This window comes from Cryptomeria japonica, chromosome 8 (assembly GCF_030272615.1).
Source record: "Cryptomeria japonica chromosome 8, Sugi_1.0, whole genome shotgun sequence".
Lineage (NCBI taxonomy): Eukaryota > Viridiplantae > Streptophyta > Pinopsida > Cupressales > Cupressaceae > Cryptomeria > Cryptomeria japonica.
Genome location: NC_081412.1, coordinates 710613937 through 710636773, shown reverse-complemented (window position 1 = coordinate 710636773; position 22837 = coordinate 710613937). Strand labels below are relative to the sequence as shown.

The 22837-nt window shown below is 44.0% G+C and overlaps 1 protein-coding gene across 17 annotated transcripts in view; it reads right to left on the bottom strand.

The window, feature by feature from the left end:
* Positions 1-22837, bottom strand: part of LOC131071280 (ultraviolet-B receptor UVR8) — a 157713-nt gene that overhangs the window by 126639 nt on the left and 8237 nt on the right. The window lies entirely within an intron of this gene.

The following is a 22837-nucleotide window of genomic DNA, read 5'->3' as shown; positions in this document are numbered from 1 at the left end:
TAATGCCTTGCGTTTTTTAAATTGCAAATTTCGATTTTTAAATAAGGCAAAAATAATTAATAAATGTTTAACGCCACATTAAATGCCAAATAAAAGTGGATTTTTAATTTTTAAATTGATTTAGCATTTAAAGCAAATTCGAATTGTTTTAATTTGGCGCCAAAACTGGAAAACAAAGGGACGTACCTCATCGCTCTGGTCCCTTGAAGAGGGACAGGAGCGATCCATGATTTTTGGCATGATTCTTGCGTTTTCAACATTCAACCCCTTCATTTCCACGTCCCAAATCGATCATTTGGTGGTCCTTCGAACTTGAATTTCTTCCTTGTGCGAGCAAGTGCATCCCATGACCATTATCGCCCTGGTCCCTTGGAGAGGGACAGGAGCGATCTCCATGTTTTTGCTTGAAATTCTTCATTTTGGTACGATCCTTTCCTTGCATCATCTTTTGAATGTCATTTAAAACCCTGTGCGTCCTTGATTTTCAAAGAATATCATGTGTTTTGTCTAACATCGCCCTTGTCCCTTGGAGAGGGACAGGAGCGATCTCCATGTCTTCACGTTCACCTTGTATCTTTGACCTTCAAAATATCATTGCTTGTGTCCTTTGCGCTTATTCCCATTCGCTTTTATCATGTGTTTGGATGCATTAAAGGGACCATCGCCCTTGTCCCTTGGAGAGGGACAGGAGCGGTCCATTATTTCTCCTTGATCTTGGCGACTTTTAAACTTCGATCCTCTTTGCAATGTCCTCCAAACGTTGTCCTTCGCATTTCCTAACCTCGCCTCGCCTTGATCTTTGAAGGAACGGGAGTGTTTTAATAGTATCGCCTTGGTCCTTGTCCAAAGGACAGGAGCGATGGGAGACTTTTACCTCGATTAGCAATGTTTGGACGTTTAAAACTCTTGCAAATTATCTTCAAAGATGTCCTGGAGCATATGTAACCTTGTGTATCTTTGTCTTTACGTAAATCTTGCATGGATTAATCTAATATATCAATATCGCTCTAGTCCCTTCCTGAGGGACAGGAGCGAAGTTCATCATAATATGCTTGTTCTTGTTTGTACCAACTTGCAATCAACTTCATTGCGTGGAATGATGTCCTTTCGACCCTCTTGGTAACTTGAAACTTGTTTGCCTTTTGAAATTTACGCCATTATGTAGATATCGCTCTGGTCCCTTGGAGAGGGACAGGAGCGATCTAGGTCTTTAGAGTGCAAATCCTTCCATGTGATGACCTTTGCAACGTTGCGCTTGATGGAAATGCCTTGAAATGTCCTCGCCACCCTTCGTCCTGACTTGGATCGGCCTTGAACCTTGGAGGGACGACCTTGAACTTTGGAGGGACGCATCATCACCATTGTATCGCCCTGGTCCCTTGGAGAGGGACAGGAGCGATCCTTCCCTTGTGGCTTTCATCTCACTTTGCCATGCGCTAAGTTTATATTCAACGGATTCGTCCTTCTTTACTCTATCCGTCCATGCCCTGACATTGTTTGTAATTTTGCAAAAAAGGCAATTATATCAAAAATCGCTCTGGTCCCTTCCTGAGGGACAGGAGCGAACTAGGCATTTAACACTGGTATGGACGTCCCAAAAATCTTCAATTTATATTCAATGTGCTCATCTCATGTTTTCCCTTGTTTTTGAACGTAAACTTGCCTCGACCCTTGTCTGGATTTTGCAAAATGAAGGAAATCGCTCTGGTCCCTGGGAGAGGGACGAGAGCTACAAGGTACCTCGCCCTGGTCCCTTGGAGAGGGACAGGAGCGATTTAGTCAATATAGGTCATTTTCCCTCGTTTTTTGCATCTCAAATTATATTCATCTGGCAAAGTATCTTCCTTCGGACGTCCTCAAATCATTAAGTTTTCAAAATCTTGCAAGGACAAGGCGAAATTTGAATCGTAGCTCCGGTCCTTCACTGAGGGACAGGAGCGAAGTTCTTCCTGGAGGCATTTCTGTGCTCATGAAAATCTTCAATTTATATTCAATGGAAAGATCTCGTCGTTCTCTATCACTTCAAACGTAAAATTTGTCCGGACTCTACAAGGATGATGAGATATTTGAAAATGAGCTCCCGTCCTTCACTGAGGGACAGGAGCGATTTTGCTCCTACAGGCCAAAATAACAAGATTTTTCACATTTTAACACTTCACGAGGCGAAAACAAATCAATTCCAATGCCCAGGATCAAACTTCAAAAAAGTCAAAATTTGGTCAAAATATTCAGTCAGACAAAAATTCACATTGACGGTCATCATTTAGACAAGTTTAAGCTCTGCATGAACATTCCAATTGAAAATTAGACCATTTTGGCGAAATCATTGCATTCAAAATTTGCATTCTAGAAAAGAAAGCTCAAAAGCTCTCAAAAATGACTGGATTTTGGCTTGAAAAGGCAAGATTTAAAACCCTAAGACTTAGCCCTAAATCCAGACAACTACCGGACTAACAAAACCCTAAAAACGAAAGCGAAAACAAGCGAAAAACAAGCAAAAAGAGGGGGTCCCCATTTGCGATGGGGCGATGTGTGAAATGGTCACAACAGGTGGCCATTCCAGCATTCGGGCAGAGGCATCCTTGTCCTATAATGCAGTCACCTGCAGTGACCGTATTCCAGTGCGCTCACATGTCACAGAACAGGAAATAGGGACGGAAGGCATGGGGCAGGCAAAGGACACTGGGGAAGCAGTGGAGGACACAGACACATGGTTGGACCGCTATGCCGCCACACCCATAGTTCCAGTAGGGCCACCACCTGCTACACCTCGCCATCCTACACAGGCTGAGGTAGTCGAGTTGGTGGAGCATCCTGCAGAGCTGGTTTTGCCCACTGGTGGCAAAGAGGAGATACCTTCACAGATGGGCCTTCAGGACGAAGGTGTAGGGAGGACCCAGCCTACTGACGTAGCACAATTTTTTGTCGAGATGGAGGGGGCAATTCAGAGGTTGTGTTGTGACCATTTCACACATCGCCCCATTAGAATGGGGACCCCCTCTTTTTTTTTTAGGGTTTTGCTTTCCCTTAGTTAGGTTTTCTCTCTGCTTGCCAGGTTTTGGAGTGAGTGAGTGAGTGGTCGCCTGGGCTGGGTAGATTAGGGTTTCTCTCCGAGAGCTTGTCTTGGGGTTTCTTTCAAGCTGAATCCAGCCTGGTTTTGGGAGGTCATCAGTTGTCTACCTAGAACCCTAGGTTTGCCTTAGTGGAGCTTTTCCTTTCAGGGGAATGAAGATAGATAGATTGAGGAGAAGGGATGGTAGGTCTCAGGTAGGGGTAGGTCTGGAGTGGTGGTTTTCTTGTCAGAGTCTTGTTTTCCTCCAGGTCCGAGTCGATTAAGCGAAGTCAGTGGTCAGGGAGAGATGGAAGTATCGATTTCAAAAATGAATGAGCAAATGCACTTGATGATGATTGAAGGAGTTTTGGAAGGATATCCGAGGTTTGAAGTATCAGAATAATGGAAGTTAGCCTGGAAGAGGAAATTAGCTCCTGACCCTTCCAAAGGGTCTAGAGTGAAAATCCTCATAACCCTCATTTCCTTCCTAATTCTGGCTAAGCTATTGGTCTCTAAGGCATGTTGGAAGGTGGATTGATGTACTCTGGCCAAGGGAAGTAAATGAAGGCACTAAAAGGTGGGGATTTTGTCCAAAAAACTTGATTTTCGCTGTTGACCCTTCCAAAGGGTCCAAAGCGAAAATCCTTATACACCTCAATTTCTCACTTGTCGAGACCAAATTCCTTGGTTTGAGGCATGTATGGAAGTGCTTGACACATTCTAGCCTTAAGGAATGACTTGAGGTGGAGGAGATGAAAGATTTTAGCCCAAAAGTGATTTTCGCTCCTGACCCTTCCAAAGGGTCCGGAGCGAAATCTTCCATTTTTGCCTTCCTTTGACCTTGAAACCTAGTTTGACCTCGCCTAGACCCAGTTGGATGGAGATTTATCTTGATTGCGATGAAAAGAAGTTGAATTGACCAAGTTTGTATGAGAATGAGTTGAAAGGAAGATGAAGATCAACCTGGAAAGTGAATTTCGCTCCTGACCCTTCCAAAGGGTCTAGAGCGAAAATCCTTGAAGACCTCAATTTCTTCATTGTCCAGGCCAAGCTCTTGGTTTCTAAGGCATGCTTGGAGGTGTTTTTGAATGTTCTAGCCTTGTGAAGATTGAAAGATGAGGAATTCTAGCCTAAAACATGAATTTCGCTCTTGACCCTTCCAAAGGGTCCAGAGCGAAATTCTTAAAAGCACTCATTTTCCCTCCAGCCAAAGTCAGGATCTTGGTGGAGATGCAAGAGGAAGGATCTATGTTTGCCTCTCAAAGAGGATTGGAATTGGAAAAATCGAGAATCAAGGTCAAAACATGATTTTCGCTCCTGACCCTTCCAAAGGGTCCAGAGCAAAAATCCTTATAGCTCTTGTTTTCTTCCTTGTTTTGGCTAGGTGTTGGCATGATGGAGGATAAATTGGTATGTTCTTGCCTTGAGAGGGAGTGGGATGCTTTGGAAGATCAAGATTTTAGCCCAAAAGAGAATTTCGCTCCTGACCCTTCCAAAGGGTCCAGAGCGAAATTCACTATAAACCTCATTTGCTACCTTGTTTGGGCTTGAAACCTTGTTCCTTAGGTGGAAAATGATCTATGTTTGCCTCCAGAGAAGATTGAAGTTTGAAAAATGAGCAATCAAAGCCTAAATCAAGATTTTCGCTCTTGACCCTTCCAAAGGGTCCAGAGCGAAAATCTACCTAAGACTCATTTCCTCCCTAGTTTGACCAAATTTTGATGTCCAAGGCATGTTGAAAGAGAGAATGGGCATATTGAAATCCTTAGGGATGTTTGAAAGCGTTGGAAAGTGAAGGATTTTAGCCAAGAAGGTGAATTTCGCTCTTGACCCTTCCAAAGGGTCCAAAGCGAAATTCCTTACAAACCTATTTTTTAACCTTGCTTAGGCTTAAAACCTTGTTCCTTGGGCGAAAAGAGATGAAATTTTACCTTGCAAAGAAGATTGGGATTGAAAGAATGATGATTTTGGTCTAAAACTGGAATTTCGCTCCTGACCCTTCCAAAGGGTCCAGAGCGAAAACCCTAAAAACCACTTTTTCTCCAAGATTTGAGTGAAGTCAGGCCTAGGCTAGAGTGAAAGAAGCTATTTGGAATTCCTTGGAAAGATTTTTTACCACCAAAGATGCAAACTTTGAGCTATAATTGGAATTTCGCTCCTGACCCTTCCAAAGGGTCCAGAGCGAAATTCTGGATAGGTCCTGTCCCTGGCTAGGTTTTTGAGCGAATTTGACCTTTTAGGCCTATGGAAGATCAAACCAATGTTGCCAAGTTGGGAAGTGGATTCAATGTGAGGGAGTCCAGATGAAGTGAAGTGAAGAAAGTGAAATTGGGTGTGAATAGGCAGGCAAAAAGTGAATTTTGCTCTTGACCCTTCCAAAGCGTCCAGAGCGAAATTCATCAAAATCATTATTTCCCCTTTGTGTCAAGACAAGATTTTGATTCCTAAGGCATGAAAAGACTGGAGAGAGGTTATTTAAGCCTTGCAAGATGAGTTGAAGTGAAGGAAAACAAGCAAAGAGAGAAATTCGAGCCTGGCCCTTCCAAAGGGTCCAGGGTGAAATTCTCCAAATCAACCATTTTCCCCTTGAGTAAGGCTAAAACGTTGATACCTATGGGATGGTTGAGGCTGGAGTGAGATATTCTTTCCTTGTAGGGCAAATTGAGGTAAAGGAAGCGTAAAATGAAGCCTAAAGAAGGAATTTCGCTCCTGACCCTTCCAAAGGGTCCAAGGCGAAATTCCCATTATCACCTAATTTGCCCATGTGAGAGGCTAAAAGGATGGATCCCTGGCTTTGTTGAACGAAAACAAGCATATGCTCACCTTCTAGAGAATTTTGAAGTGAAAAATTGGGGTAATTGAGGCCTAATCAAGAAAATCGCTCCTGGCCCTTCCAAAGGGTCCAGGGCGAAATCCTTGAGGAAGCCTATTCTTCACCTTGTTTGGGCTAAGACAAAGACAAGTTGCAAAATTATGATGATAAGAGCATGAAGTAATGACAAACCAAGGTTGTGAAGATGTTGATTAAAGGAGTAAATATAACTAAGTGAAAATGATCAAATAAGCCTCCTTGGGATGATCTAAACCATAAACATTCTAGCATCTAAGAGAAACATCTTCTAGATCTACCTTGTCTCTTCAAATAATTCACATGCGAATCTCTTCAAGGCACATTTTTCCTATTCTAAATCATTTACTAACCCTTGTCCTTGATTAATAATGCAAATATGCCTTGATTAGACAATGCTAAAATTGACAAACCAGCCTTTAGCTTTGAAATTAATTTAAAAAAATCAAAAAATTCACATTTTTGTGCTCAAAATTCATTATTTTCACTTTGTTATCAAGTCGGCCATGCTTAAAGGGTTTTTTTATTTTATTTATTTATATATTAACGAAGTTGGCCTAATGGCAAAATGAGGTGAGCGCCCTATATAGGAGGAGTGGTTTTTTGAAATTATTTATCATTCATTCATTTCTCTCGTGCGAATTTGAAGAGCAAAGGTAGAAGTGTGAATTCTAGCTGATTGAAGGCAGATTTCCATATCTTGAAAGCTAGTTGAAGACGAAATCATTACTTGAAGGCTAATTTCCAGATTTTGGAGGAAGCTCGAAGGTTGATTGAAGGTTTAATTCATCAAAGGGAAGAGTCTAAAATTCAGATCAAAGACCTCTTATCCAGCAAATCTCCATTTTCCTTTATCCATTTTTTCAAGTTTGATAGTTAAAATCAAGGAAAGGGTATGTATGATCAGATTTTTGAAAGCTTATTCCAGATTTAATTTGATTTTCCATAGCAATCCTTTGTAAGGTTAGGTCTTGAACAATCTGATTTAATTCACAATTAATATCAACTTGAAAATTCATAATTCTAAAGGTTTATCATATTATTTTCAAATTGTAATCTTCTTATTCCTATCTTAAGATATCATAATTCTAAAGGTCTCAAATCCCCTATCTTAAGATATCATGCTCAAACCTAACTTAAGCATTTCTTGTAGGTATCAAATGACGACCCCCAAGGCCAGTGGATCCACTACCCGACAGGCTCTCATCAAGGAGGATTAGAAGAACGATGAATTGGAGACCAGGATCGTGTCCAAGTGGAGCAATATTGGAGACACCAATCTAAGAAACTTCAATGTGAAGAAGTTTCGGGAAGCACCCTACATTGGCAAGCCGTCACCCGTTGCAAAGAGGATAATTGAGTGGCATCATAAAGGCCGCAGGTTTCCCTCCTGCAGTCAAATGTCACGAGTTGATGATCGAATGTGCCCGGCACTATGATTCACATTCGAGGACGATCGTAGCTGAGGATGGAACTGTCTTAGCCTACCTTTCAGAGGAAGCTATAAGTGAAGCTTTTCATCTCCCGGAGCAGAGAGACGTGATCTACAAAAGTCTGGAAGGAGCTAGGTCTATCTACGAGGATGATCCTGATTCCTGTCTGAACTTCATCAACAAGAATTGGTTACTCAAAAGTCGACCTCGCCTGAACAAGATTCCCAATACACCGCATAGAATTGACTTCCAAGAAGAATTCAAGGACTTGATAACCATGCCCAATCGGGTTACTAGTGCCTCTCAAGCCTCCTTCTTCGACAAATGGATGTTCTTCTTCATACAAGTGATTATGCAAGGACAAGGAAAGCTCAATTGGGCTAGAATCATTAGTAATAACCTGGACGTGCAGCTGAGGAGGTTAGCCCCTACCAAGTCATTTCACATGAGTTCATATGTCATATATTCCTTAGTCAGAAGTTTTGAGTATGCAGGGCTACCACACAGAGGAGTTGTTGGGAGAGGACCCGAAGAAATAAGGGCTTGTGATTCTTATATCCAACTACATCATCCACCAAAGAATGATTATAGGCTAATCAATGATACCTTCATGATGTATATCACCAGGACATTGCAAGGAGGGATTCATCACCAATTGTCTACTGAGGCACAAGAACTCGTGAAGAAGCGTGGTGCATGGTTCATTTAGTTTCCTAAATTCACCTACATCAGGGTTCATGGATGTCCTTCACCTCCCTATATGTTGCCAAGGTATCCTACGGACAGGATAATATTACTTGAGGTGACCAGACGGTTGGCAGCTTATGCTAGAGCGTCAAGACATAAGCATGGAAATGGAATTCCCGTGCCTATCCTGTTGGGAAATTCAATTGAAGTGCGTCCTAATACTCAAGTCGCGGAAGATGCGGAAAAGGAGTTATCTCTATATTCATTCACATCCTTTGCCTCAAGGGACAATTTCGATCCTCATGGTCATATAGAAGAGACAATCGGGAAGAAGTACAAGCATGAGTTTCAAGTAGAAGACTTTTGGATGAATATTCAGGATGATATAGAAGTGAAAAGAAAGATGCATTCCAGATTACCCTTGGATCTCATCAGGAAATGCAAAATTTACAGAGTAGCCGATCAAGCCCAAGGCAATGGTAGATACCTCCAATCATCCTATGAGAAGGAAGATAAAGAAGTGAAGATAGATTGGAACGAGCCATAGGTTTCGGACCTAAGAGCATTGATGGATCCTGTTTTAACTTGCACTCGCAGATGGGTGGACGTACAGCATCAAAAGTTGAAAGAGCAGAATGTATCTATGACATTCACCCTGGAAACAAGAACAGAAGAAGGAGAGGCAAGTGTGAGTGAGAATATTTCTCATTCTAAGGGTTCAAAGAGAAAAGAAGGACCTGAGAAGAGAGAGCCTTCCAAGAAGAAGCACAAAGTGAATCCTGACCGTCCACCGAGTACATCTTCTAGGCATGAAAAGGGAGCAAGTCAAGGAGAAGATCAGAGACAGATAGTGTATGAAATTGATGAGTCTATGGAATCCATGGTGCAGAATGATAAACAAGGTAAAGGACAGACACCTCAGCATTCATCAAGTCAATCTATCCAGGTTGGTGCTAATGAACAACAAGGAGAAAAGAATAATGATGAAGCAACATCTCCTTTCAGGGAAGATAGACCTCTGCCTAAAGAAATACAAGTGAGGGAAAGGAAGTCTTCCATTCCAGATTGGCTAAAAGAAAGGCTGACAAGGGTAGTTGTGATTGAAGAGGAGGAACAAGTGTTCGACTTGGAAAGTCTCATATGAAGTTCTCATGAAGAGGTCGAAAAGAAAAAGGCCACCAAGATGTCAAAAGTAATTAGAGATGAAGCAGGGTCCAAAAAGGTGTAGATAGCTACACCATTGGTAGACAAGTATGAGGATGAGATTCTAGCAGAAGAATATGATCTAGATACAGTTGATCTTGGCCCACTTACCTCCTAGCAGGCTATGGAAGAAGCAACTGATTCTGTGAGAGCACTTAACGACAAACTCAAAGAAGAAATGGAAAAGAATAAGAAACTAGAAAAAGAGGTCAGTGCTTGGAGGAATTATTTTAGCCATCTTAATCAACCTTTGAGACGATAGGATCCGGCAATATCTCCTTTGCATGCACTTCCTCTTGAGTCAGTAAATGAGGCAGAAAGAATGAAGAGCTTAGCTCAAATCATGAGTTCTTGGATTGATGAATCTTACAAGGTTGCCATTGAATTTGCAACAAGGATGATGAAGACGGTCCATCGGGCTATCCAGGTTCTTGAGATCATTCATAATCTATTGGTAACTGTAGATGCATTCGCTCACACTCGAGATGTTGTCATCCCGGTCTTGCAAGCGATAAGGACACCAAGACAGATTCTAGCACAAGAGAAGATAATGAATGGAGAAGCCCATAGCCTTCTACAGTGGTCAACTTTGCTCCAGATGAAGGAAGTTCTTTTCGAAGATATCAGTTCCAGATGCAGCCGAGTTGAGGGAACCATCCACCCTATTCAAGACAAGGTGTTTGAGGTATTGTGTACGATCCTTGACAGAAGAATTGAGATCGAGATGGATGTAGACATCCAGAAATTGGAAGACAAGATCAAGATCATCTTTTGCAAAGAGGAGAACACAGTCACCGAGGAGCAGCAAAATCAGATGTATGCTACTATGTTCCTGATTGAGAAAACAAAAGAGATAGAGCTTGGATGGGAGACGACTCTTCTTACTGCCTTTGATCAAGTCCTTCACTTGGAAGAACGGATGAAGAATCTTCCTGAGATTCCCATTGCTAAGATTGAGGTGATCGCGTCCAGATTCATTGAATATGCTAGAAAAGAGCATAGAAAGGGGAACAAAGTTCTAGATGAGAAGTTGTTATAAAATGATGTGGCAACTTAATTCCTATTGGTCTATGTCTCCTCGTTATTTGTGCCAATTCTTATTGGCTATGGATTGATAATGTTTATCTAAACGGGGACTTTTTGTAACAAACCCTAATTAGGGTTTAGGTGTCAAAATCTCAGTCATCGATCTTCTTTGATCCAGGTCGTTCATTGTATTTGAGAGTGCTATATAAGCCCTCACTCATTTCATTTTGAAGAGTTAGAAAAAGTAAGAGAGAGAATTAGAATTTAAGAGTTTAATATTGTCAGCAGCATAGAAATAAGTAGTGAAGAGAGAAAGTTGAACAATTGTTGTTTTATTTGGCTATGAGATCAATGAAATATTGAAGTCATGATGTTTTATTGCAATCCTTGTGGCTATTTTCATGGTTGTTTGTCTTCTTGAATCACTCTTAGTAGAGATAGCATTTAAAGTTTTAAATTTGAAGGACGAATGTTGTGCTTGATCTTTGATAAGACTCACATTCCAAACCACTAGCACCTTACTCATTGTAAGAACGCCCTGTGTGGTCAACTGGAAACATCGAGATTGTTTAAGAGTTCAATCATTGTTGGAGGCATTGATATGTATCTTACTGATAGTATCTATCCCCTTAGTGATTTGAAAATCATTGAATCCCCTTAGAAGATCGCACCAATTCCAGTGGAGTTGTAACCTTTTGGCAATACTGACATTGGTAGAGTTCTATCAAGACCAATCATCACTGAGTCACTCTTAAGATTAATTTAGTTTCACCTCCTTGAAACCTTTATCTTTTGATCTTTTTTGAAACATCAGTTAGCATTAGGAGAATCATGTTTCCTCATTTGAAAAGTAGTTGCACGAACAAGCTTTCCCTGAAAGTAGGTAAGGCCCCTTGAAAAAACAGTAAACACAACGACCACTGGTGCTTATCCACAATTAGAGAACCTACATAACAGAACCTTGAAGTTTCTCCGATTGATCCTTTTGTGATATCTTCAGCATTTGGGGAGCTTTATTCAAGAGAGGATAAGATACCTCTAGGTATTTGATTCTGTGTTTGGTCATGTACAAAATACACATCAACAGGTTGGTAGCCTCCACAGTTGAGGAATCCATTGTTCAGCCAGCCTTGGAGAGCCTACTTGAGTTTTCTACTACAGGGGTAGGAGAGGCATTCTAGAGGTGCTTTGAGGCACGGGGATGGCCGATCGTAGACCTACCTGAGATGAGAGCAGAGTGGCAGTTTCAGGAGGTGGCCGGAGAGAGTCGAGTGCAGACTTTGATGAGACAGATTGAGCAGGCTATGTGGGATGGCTATTACCGACTCCGGGAGGCTCAGATCCAGGCAAATAGAGCTGCGGAGCTGGCCGCTCGCATCCCGTCGTTGGAGATGGAGTTGGCCCAGCAGTAGGCTCGAGCCGACCATGCGGAGGAGGTTCTGGACACGGTGCAGAGAGAATTGAGCTCTGTGAGAGTAGCACTAGCGGCTGAGTCAGAGAGGAGGACCACAGCAAAGACCCGCGTTACCAGCCTTGCGGCAGAGTTGGAGGCAAAGCAAAAGGAGCTCATGGAGGTTGTATTCAGTGTGAAGTGGTCACGGGAGCACCAGTTGGTAGTCGAGCGGGACCTTGCTTATCGAACTGATCAGGTGATGCAGTTGCGGGCGCAATTGGCTTCGACATTAGTGGCCCCTTCTTCTTCAGGGACCCCCTCTTGCCCTCCCCAGTAATTTGTTGTTTTGGGTTTCAGTTTTGCTTGTACATCATTCCCATTTTGGTTGTTTGTCGTCCAAAGACGACATTTCTTTTTGGGGGGGATGATGTTGTCGGGTAATTATGCATTAAGGTAAATTGTGTTAGCGTCGGCAGTTAACCCGTCGGTTGTCGGCAGTTGGCATCAGGTAACTAACCAGACTCCTTTATATTGTATCTGTTTCCAGTCTTTGGAGATGCTATTGTAGTTGAACATATTGCTATCATTGTATGTACTGGCTTATCATGAATCAATAGAACACTTGTGAGTTCCATATATTCTGTGTACTTCTGTCATTTATGCAATGTCTTAACTTGACACCCTATGGGGAAAACAGACCTCATAGATGGCACTATTGTCAAGTTTCTTGGCACATTTGTCCAAGATCGCCTCTATTTCCAAAAGGATAGATCCCTCCTCAACAATGTAGGAAGTCTGTTGATATTTGTGTAGCTTGCCCAATAACTTCTCTTGAGAAAAAAACATGAAAAATCATGTGGACCATTGAAAAGGAAGAAAGTATGAGATTATTTGCCACGCCCAACCACCTAATAAGGACCATAAAATTTTGGGCATAACTTACAATCCACCTTCTCACACAAGGACAATTGCTTGTAAGATTTTAGTCATAGAAAGACCCAATCACCAATTCAAAGATACCTCAAACCTGTGCTAATTCACTTGCTACTTCATAAAGTTCTATGCCTACTGCAAAATGTCCTTAGGAACCCTATAAATTTTCTCCTAGAAGTTAAAGGAATTTATCAACTTGTACCCTAGAAGAACCTAGAACTAATGCAAAAGCATTTGGGTACAAGAGCAATTTTGCATCACAAAAACAAAATCCAAGATGGCTGTGAAGATTTTGAGAAGATCCCTATTGTTGAGCAAATGTTTTCAATGGTTGCACAACATTTTTTAGTTTCTTACCGCCTTATGCAATAGTTCTAAGTTGTGCAAGAACTTCAGTTGTTGGCAACCATTACTAGATGTTGCACAAGAGTTCTTAAGTGTTGCATAATGATTTCCAATGGTTGTGCAACTGTTCCTAATCATTGAGCAATAGTTCTCACTTGTTTAGTGGGGAGAAAATAAGTGAAGTAGATTTGGGAGCTTGAATGGTCATCTACAAGAACCTCCCTTTTGACAAACAAGTAAGGTAAAGAGGGTCTCCTGTCCGAAGAGGAGGTGAGAAAATAGGGAGCTTAATGGAGGGAGCTTTGTCAAATGGACCTAAGGCGAAGGAATGATACAGCCCATGGACGAAGAGATCCTCATCATACAAGATGTGTAAATATAATTTAGTGGAGAGAGTGCAGCGGTAGGTTGGTGGATGTGATGCAGCTGAGTGCACAAAAGAAAGAGGAAAAAGGGGTGACTTTTGGAATTCTCGATTCCTCATAATGTAGTGCTAATTTGTATGCACATGTAATGATGTAACAATGAATGGGGAAAGGAGGAAAGACTTTTGGTAAATGTGAACAAAGTTACAAACAATGGTGATTCAAGCCCCACGAAAGGAAGGAGAGAAAGGAGAAGTATTTAGTGGAGGTGGACAAATAGTGGCGGGTCAAAACACACGAGAGGAAGAAGAAAGAGGAGATGCACTTGATAGAGGAGATTGAATTATGGTAGACAAAGATGCACAAGAGGAATAGAGCTAAATCACCAAACTTAGTAGAGAAGGATAGAACTTGTCCCAACCAAATATAGGAAGAGGAAAAGGAAGATATTTCTTCTAATGAATGTGAATGCAACAGTGGAGAATGCTAAGGAGTGTGTGCATTCAAAAAGGGTGGTTCTATCACTCAAATCTACTTTGTGGGCACCATGCTCACAAAACTGCTTACCCATAGTGTATGATACAAGAGCATCCAAGTCCATAAGCAATCTTGCATCACCAAAAAACAAAATAAAAGATGGTTTAGCAGATTTTGAAGAGCTCCTTTATGCTGCAAAAAGGTTTTCAATGGCTGCACAACATCTCTTAATTGTTGTGCATGATCTTTAGATGTTATGCAACCCATTCTTAGTTGTTTTTGTTTGCTCAAGAGTTGCTAATTGTTGCATAATGGTTTCTAGCTACTCCAAACATTTATAAGTTGTTGTGTGAAATCTTCAAATGATACATAACCATTCCTAGTTGTTATGCAAGGTCTTTGGTTCCTAGTTGTGCAAAAATTCTCAATTTCTACACAGCTTCTCTTGATCGTAGTTTTTTTTTATCTTCATGAAAACAATTGGCATGTATAAAAGTTGAACAATTGGGCAAAATATTCGAACTCCTTTCCCTTTTAGCAACCACTTATCTTCATACAAGGGTCATGTGTTTTGTTTCTCATTTGTGCAACATTAAGGCATCTACCATTATCAGTTTAGCAGCTGCAATAATTGCTAGAGTTCTATGGGTCATGGCTTTTCACTTTCATCTAAGTGAATATTGTTCATATTCACATGGGTAAGTGGTTTTTTGGCAATGTCTTTTGGCAGTTGTTGAAAATCCTACCAAACAATGATAAGTTGAGCCATCAACCTAACTAGAGGCATTTCAATCGACAAGGAAAGAGAAATGATGGGGGCAATTACTAGATGAATAAAACCCATCAATTTTCCTATAGAAGGCATTCAAAACCCAAGAGGCAGTGGTCTAGAATGTAGCCATTGAAGGTGCCTACAAGTAGAGGTATGTACATAGATTTGAGCAAGGTACTATAGAGAGTTGAATTTCATGTGTTTGGGACTTGAAGCAACATTGCAGTATTAATAGATTGTTGTTGTAAGCCATAGCTGACAAAGCATATGGGATTCTATGCTTGCTGAATTTAGGCTTTTATCAACTTATTAAAATTAAAGAAAATATGATTTGTGATGCCCCTAGCTGAACCCCGACAGACATTACTCCATCGTGCTAGCAAATGTGCACCCAAACCAAATTGTGGGTTCAATAGCCACATGTCCACAAGGGGGTTCACTTGTGGTGGCACTCTAGTGGGATGAAAACCTCACTCAACATTAGTTGGCGCCGTTCGCTAATAGTACAAGCTTTTGGTGTAGTGGTTGCTTAGCTTGGAATCAAAGCCAAGGTCTCGAGGTTGAGCCCTGCAAAGCCTGGTGGGCCTATGATGATGCGCTTGGTTGGACCATGACAAATGTTCCTCTATCGTGTTGGTAGATATGTACTCAAACCAAATAGTGAGGTTCGTAGCCACATGTCCACAAGGGGGTTCATATGTGATGGCACTCTAGTAGTAGGAAAACCTCGCCATTAACACTAGTGGATGCCATTCACTAATAGTTTGGACTTTTGGCATAGTGGTTGCTTACCTTGGTATTAGAGCCAAGATCTCAAGGTCAAGCCCTATGGAGCATGGTGGTCATGTGATGCTCTTGGCTAAACCTCAACAAAGTTCCCCATCATGTTGACGAGTGTGTACCCAAACCATATGGTGGGGCGAACTAGGTAACCACTATTTAAAAAGCCTAGATTAATAGTGAATGCCACCCACTAACAATAAGGGTGAGGTTTTTGTTCCACTAGAGCATCATCACATGTGAATCCCCTCGTGAACACATGGCTACTGGCCTCACCATGTGATTCAAATACATACCCACCAACATGATTGAGGAATGTCTACCAGGGCATCATAGGCCCACCACACTCCCCAAGACTCAACCTTGAGACATCAACTCTATACCAAGCTAAGCAACCACTATGACAAAATCTCAACCTATCAGTGAATGATAACCAAAAATGTAAGTGTGAGGTTTTTGTCCCACCAAAGCACCAACACAAGTGAACCCCCTCATGGACACATGGTCGTTGGGCCCCACCATTGGTTTGGGTACATGCCCACCAACATAACAAAGGAACATCCATCGGGGTTCAACCAAGAGCATAAAAGGATTGCTTTGCTTCTACTTAGCATATGATTTTGTAGGTGAGTCTTGTTGTGACCTAATCACACATCACCCCATCCCAGATAGGGGCACCCCCTTTGCTTTTTGGCCCTTTTGGTCGTTTGGCTTTCGTTTTTGTGTGTGTTAGTGGCAATCTCTTCAATCTCTCTGCGTTACGGGTGTTTGGGAGTCAATTGGGGTTAATCTGCTTCTCTGTCAAGCAAATTCTGTGAGGTCTAGGGCCTGTTATGTCCTTTTTCTAGGGTTTTGCCTTCTGTCCTAGATTTTAGGGGTTCCTGGTAGGGTTTCGAAAAAACTAAGCATACGACGGGAGTCGGGACCCTTCAAGGGATCTCCCAGCAAAATTTGAGCCCAAACGAAGTAACTTTCTATTTTTAGAAAGTCCCTATTTTTTAGGGATTTTTCCGAGTCCCAGAATGTCGCCATTTTGCCAAAAATCAAAGTTACTATTTTTAGTAAGTCATCCTGCGCCCTGTCTTGGGCTCTAACTCTGACATTTTGGAAAGTTTCTATTTCGAGAAAGTCTATTTGTGGTAGGATCAAACTAGCAGACAACGGAGAGTCAACTGTTGCCGGGAATAATCATCTTGTTATATTATGTTTATGTTGTCGTCGGTAATAATGAGTTACGGCGGTCAGTTAGTTAGCCGACGGGTAGGTAGTTGGAGTCGCGACGGTTGTGTCGCACCCCTTCGGGTATTATATATTGTGTACCTTTTTTTCGAAGTATGATCATGTTAGTCGTGTAAAATGTAATGTTATAAACACTTGATGTACATGGACTGTTGAATTAATACAGAGACTGGTTATTTAATGTATTTCTATTATGTTCTGTGCATTTACTTTCTGCATTTAACTGTTTACCCGAGAGGGCAAACATTTGGCGTCGTTGCCTAGACGTACTCGGGAACGGAAGACACGGATGGCGCACAGACACAACGGGCCTACCCGTTGGTGAAATAAACCCAGAGGCTGACGACGCCCGAACAGAACTTTACACGAGAAGACACGGCAACACGAGAATTTTCAATTTTGCTCCAGGTAGCCATTCAGACCTACGTCTGACGAGAGGCGGCGGAGGCAGAAATCCCACCAAGTGTCGTGTGGACAGCGCTGGAGGTTAGCCCGGCAGTAAACCAGTTGATGAACCACCTCCCCCGGTTGCTTGCACAGGCATCGCTAGCACAACAGGCCTGCCTGGAGGAGATTGCCCAAGAAGAGCGACGACAACAAATCCTGCAACGCTACAAAGAGAACAGCGGACGGGAAACGAAACGAGATGGCGCCAGGCCAGGAGGAAATTGAACCTTGTATTAATCTCAACACACTGCTGATATAAATTGTGGCCGAAAGGCAAAATAAAAATAAAAATAATAAAAGTTTTTTGTGTACATGGCGTGTGTTTGCTGTGTATGGAAGTGACTTATGCCCAATAGACTAAATAAGGACAAAAATAAAAAGATACAGAGTGACGAATGGGAAGTGGCACAAACCGCGTTGAATCTTAGACAGCAGATAGAACGAAGGCGTAGGCTAAGGCAGCTTGCCGAGGGACGACCGGCCGAGGGGTTGCCCGAAGGGAACCCAAGAGGTGTCACGGAGGTTGCAGAGGCAGAGATAGACGGAGAGAACTACACTGTCTACACTGTTGTAGGGCTGCCAGAAGGAGTCACGGAGGGTGCCGAAGGAGAACTCTACAGTTCGCCAGAATACTACCGTAGGGTAAGAAGCCGCGAAGAGTTGGTGGAACAAACAAGGCGAAGTCTAAACTTGATCGACACTACCAAAGACTCGCTAAAGAATTTGTCAATTTCAGAGGACAACCGGAGGGAGACAACCAACCAGAGGGAGACAACGGAAGGTGACGGTACGACCAAAGGTGCCGAGCGTACGGGAGGCAATTTGTTTGGTTCGATGTCAGCAACTTTTTTCGGAGGACCCACGAGTGGAGGTTCAGTTGCAGGAGGTGGAGGATCGCCAGGTACAAGCACACAAGGAATTAGAGGAGTGAGACCCAGCGGTGGGATGGCGAGTAAACAAAAATTGCCAAAGTTCACAGGGGAGGGCAAGGAAGACCCCTTACGGCACTGCCGTACATGTGAAACCATTTGGTCCGCCAACGGAATAATAGACCAAGATGACTGGGTACAGCAGTTCCCAGCCACGTTACGAGGAGTTGCCATAGATTGGTACTCCGATGTGGACAAGCAAAAAGTGGCCACGTGGGCCAATCTACAGAAGGAATTCACGAGGGAGTTTCGGTTGCTCCGTGATGACAATGAAATTGTAACGGAGATATACAGTACCAAACAAGGTGCCAGGGAGACAGTACGGGCATACAGTCGGAGGCTGAAAGAACTCTTGGGTAAAATGGAAAGCCAACCCGCAGATGGATTGAAGAAACGATGGTTCGTTTAAGGGTTGAAATCCTCCCTATGGAGGAAGATGAAAATTGTACCCCCGACGTCATATGACGACGCTTATAATAGGGCGATGGACTTGGAGAGCGAACACAAAACATCAAAGAAGAAGAAAAGTAATAAATCCTCATCCGAGGACAATGACTCTTCACAGGAAAGCAGCAGCGACGACGAGGCTGGCAAACGAGTGCAAGCGCTCCAGAAAGACATGGAGCGAATGAGAAAGGAATTCAAAATAATGAGAAGCATTGGTTGGAACGAAGGGGACATATGGTGCACTGAGTGCAAAGAGGAAGGGCACACAAAGGGTACTTGCCAAAAGAAGGCATTCTGCGAGATTTGCCAAGTGATGGGACACTCCACCAAGGAGTGCCCATACAACATGAAAACCCGAAGTACGCAAATGAACCAAGTGTTGTTCACGGTGCAGGCCACAACATCCGCATCAGCGGGTACCGGCCAACATACTAACACAATGGCATCATCTGGAGGATACCGGGACAACAGACATGGCAGCGACAGGAATAGCAACAATAACAATAACGGAAGCCATATCCGGTATGACACCAAGGGCCGGCCAATTATCCAATGTAGGGCCTGTAATCAGTGGGGGCACTTCGCCCATGATTGCACGAAGGAAGCCACCCCTCAGCACCTCTACCGTTGGTGTGGGCCAGGCGACCATGAGGACGCAAATTGCCCGCAGGCAGGGGTTAATCTCCTCAACATTGAGAAGGCTGAGAAGACTGGTGAGAAAGAAGTACTAGCGATCACCCGCGCCCAGACGAAAAAAGCCACTTATCCTGACCCCCGTACGGAGAAGGAGAGATTACAGGAGGCAAAGGCCAATATTGAATGTGAGATGACGACCGAACAACGAGACAACGAGGTGGCGAGTACATCATCCTGTATAGAAGCAGAAAATAACATCATTGGGCAAATCTTGCAGATAGAGGTGCCGATAAAGGTAAAAGACCTTCTAGACTCTATGCCACAATTGAGGACTGCCATCCTCACCAATGTGCAAAGCACCGCATTGTCGAGTGCACCACAGGTAGGGGTTCCCGCCACCGCATCGTCGAGTGCACCACAGGTAGGGGTTCCCGCCACCGCTTCGAAGAGTACACCACAAGTGGAGGTTTCCGTCAGCCCTTCGACTGACTCGATGTTACTAGCCTTGAGCAGTGGTAGACACCCAGTTGTGGTAGAAATGGGTATCCGTGGGACCATTCTGAAGGACACCATTGTGGACAAGGGATCTGGGGTGAATGTACTACCAGAAGAAACATGGAAGCGGCTAGGGAAGCCCACCCTATGGCCACCCACATTCAACCTGGTGGGAGCGGACCAACACGGCATTAAGCCACTCGGCCTGTTGATGGCCCAGCAAGTGACAATTGGTACGCAACCATTCTTGTTAGATTTCATGGTTATTCCCTCGAAGAAGAAAGGCTATGACGCCATCCTAGGGAGAGCATGGTTGATCAACGCGAGGGTAAACCACAACTGGAAGAAAAATACACTTTCCATGGAGAAGGGAGGGCGGAAATATACCATTGACCTACACACCCAAGATGTCGGCGAAGAGCTCGCCTCTTCCGACTCGGACTCAGAGGACTCTAATAAAGGGGAAGGGGGTCCTGATGAAAGCAAGGGCAAGAACGCGATGGAGCCGAACAGTGAAGGGGTGCTTGAATTGGAGGGATGTTCTGAAGATGAGGTATGCTCACTTAACGGGCTCTTCCACTGGCAAATGGAGGATTATGAAATGTTCCAAAGCTACAAGCTCGAAGTAGAGGAACCAGAGCAACCAACAGAGGTGTACCTGCCGGAATACAAAGAATATTGGAAGGGAGACGCCCCAAACCCTGGCGACGTAGATAATCTGAAGAGTGTTGGCAATGATTGGAACCCTGTGTGGAAGACCGCAGTCTTCAAAATCTTTATTATTCTTCTTCTTATGTACGGGAAAGAGGTCGTGGTCCCTGTAGAATTTGTGGTTCCAGGTCTTCCGATGGCCATTGAAAATAGACTTGCCACCAACGGGCCCAAATTGAAACCCTCCCACGTGAAGCGCGCAGGGAACCTGAGAGGCCGGACGGACACCCGAGAGCCCGGAGGGGGACCCGAGAGGATGGAAGGGGACTCAAGAGGCCAGGCAGGCGACTCGAGGCACAGGACCACAGCAGGCGACTCTCGGGCAAGGAAAACCGAGAAGGATGAAGGGCAATCCCAGAGACAGGGGACCCAAGCAGACGACTCTCTAAGACAACTAAATTAGGAGATGAAAAAAAAAACGTACGATCGTATGACAGGCGACCGTACAGTCAAAAAAATTATTAAAAAAAAATATATATATATATATAAGGAACGGACCACCGTACGGCGGTGACCACCGTGCGGTGGTAACACCGACGGTGACCATCGTGCGGTGGTAACACCGACGGTGACCACCGTGCTGTGGGCCACCGACAGTGGTAACACCGACGATGACCACTGTGCGGTGGACCACCGGCGGTGGTAACACCGTACAGTGGACACCAGCGGTGGCACCCGCAACTACAAAGCCGCACAGCCCGCAGCCGCACAACTCACCCGCCCGCACACTCACGCGCCGAACAGCGCGAAGCCGCACAGCCATGCAACCGCACAAACACACACGCAGTCACTTCGTCGTCAGTGGTCACTGTACGATTGAACTACGTTGGGCGTGCGGAAGGAAGACCGTACGGTGTGCACAGTTGAGCATGTTGTCGATACGCTGGAGGTGTGTCCATACGGTAAGGAGGGTGTCGACCGCACGGGAAGGTGGCCGCACGATCGGAGGTGCCAGTGCTGTTGTTGACCATGCTGCCCCAAGACCCCGCGAGGGGCGCTGCCCCACGACCCCGCGGGGGCATTGCCCCTCGACCCCGCTGGGGCGCTGCCCCTCGACCCCGCGAGGGGTGCTGCCCCTTGACCCCACTGGGGGCACTGCCCCCAAACCCCCAGTTTATTTTTGAGCTACAAAATACCACGGGAAGTGTTGTGGTTGTCCGTACTGTGAGAAAGAAGCCTGCAGCTAAGCATTGGCGGGGAAGCCATAAGCCGTAGAGGGAGACGGATTTGGAGGTTGGGAACAAACAGAGTTTGAGGGAAGGCATTGCAGGTCCGCGCAGTTGTATGACACCAGGGAGTTATTCAGTTCAGTTTTTAGCCTTTGGGGAGTGTGATGGAGGATTTGAGGTGTCTCCTAGCATTTGTGCCAGCGGATTGTGGCCACCTCCAGGCATGACTGGTACGCTTTGAGGAACTCGGAGTATGTCTCGGCTAGACGTGAGGTTGCCTTGGTGGATGCACAGAGGGCTCGGGAGGAGCTGACCACCAGGTTGGAGACAATAGTCGCGTGAGACTTAGTTCAACATACCCAGGAGTTGGATGCCGGGAGAGCAGCACGGGTGGCTATCGAGGACAAATTGGCTAGGGAGACAGTATCATTTGAGTAGCAGTTGGTGGAAGCTGAGACTAAAAAACGTGTTTTGCAGACAAGTTTGGGTTAGGCACAGGAGGACTGTGATGGCAAAGGAAGCAATATTGGTGAAATCCGCACTTGAGCATCGGATGGTAGCAGAAAAGGGTTTTCAAGCGAGGATGCAGCAAGTGTATAAGATCCGGGCCCGACTGGCGTCAGTAGTTCCTGTCGTTCATCTCTATTTTGTATTAAGTCGTCGGAGTCGACTTCTTTTCTTGGGGGGGATGATGTTGCCGGGAATAATCATTATGTTATGTTGTTATATTATGTTTATGTTGTCGTCGGTAATAATGAGTTACGGCGGTCAGTTAATTAGCCGACGGGTAGGTAGTTGGAGTCGCGACGGTTGTGTCGCACCCCTTCGAGTATTAATTATGCTATTTTTAGGCATCAAATCCCGACCAAATATGGAAATTTTTTATGGATTCCGAATCGGGACGAAATTCCCCATCCAATGAACCTGACTCCTAAAATTTAGGAAGATCCCTAAAAAATAGGGATATGGAGAAAAGCTAGGAAAGTTCCTTCGACGGCATGAGATGACAAGTCAAAGTGGAATTGAGCAAATCCTAAGAAAGATCCTGCAATCTCCCTCCAAAATTGGAAAGTACGGAATCAACGAGTTGGTGGGAGGAATCTTCCAAAGTATGACGCATGACTGGGAGCATTTAAGGAAGGTTCTAAATTCGAACTCACATGCATGGGAAACTGCCTTGCATGTCATAGTAATTAAGGGAAGTATGACACGCCATAAATACAGTTACTTATTTGATACCTCTTGGGAATTGTATATAAGTTGGAAAAAACATTTCATTTTTCACGTGCGAGATTCAGGAAAGAAAGAGTGAAGAAGTGAAAAGTTTTCTATACTTAGTCTCTATTTCATCATTTTGAAATATTCCCAAGATGGCGGAACCTAGCAGGACAGCTAATATCTCCAGGCAAGCAATGATCAAAGCAAAAACGAAGGGTTTTCTTCCCCATTC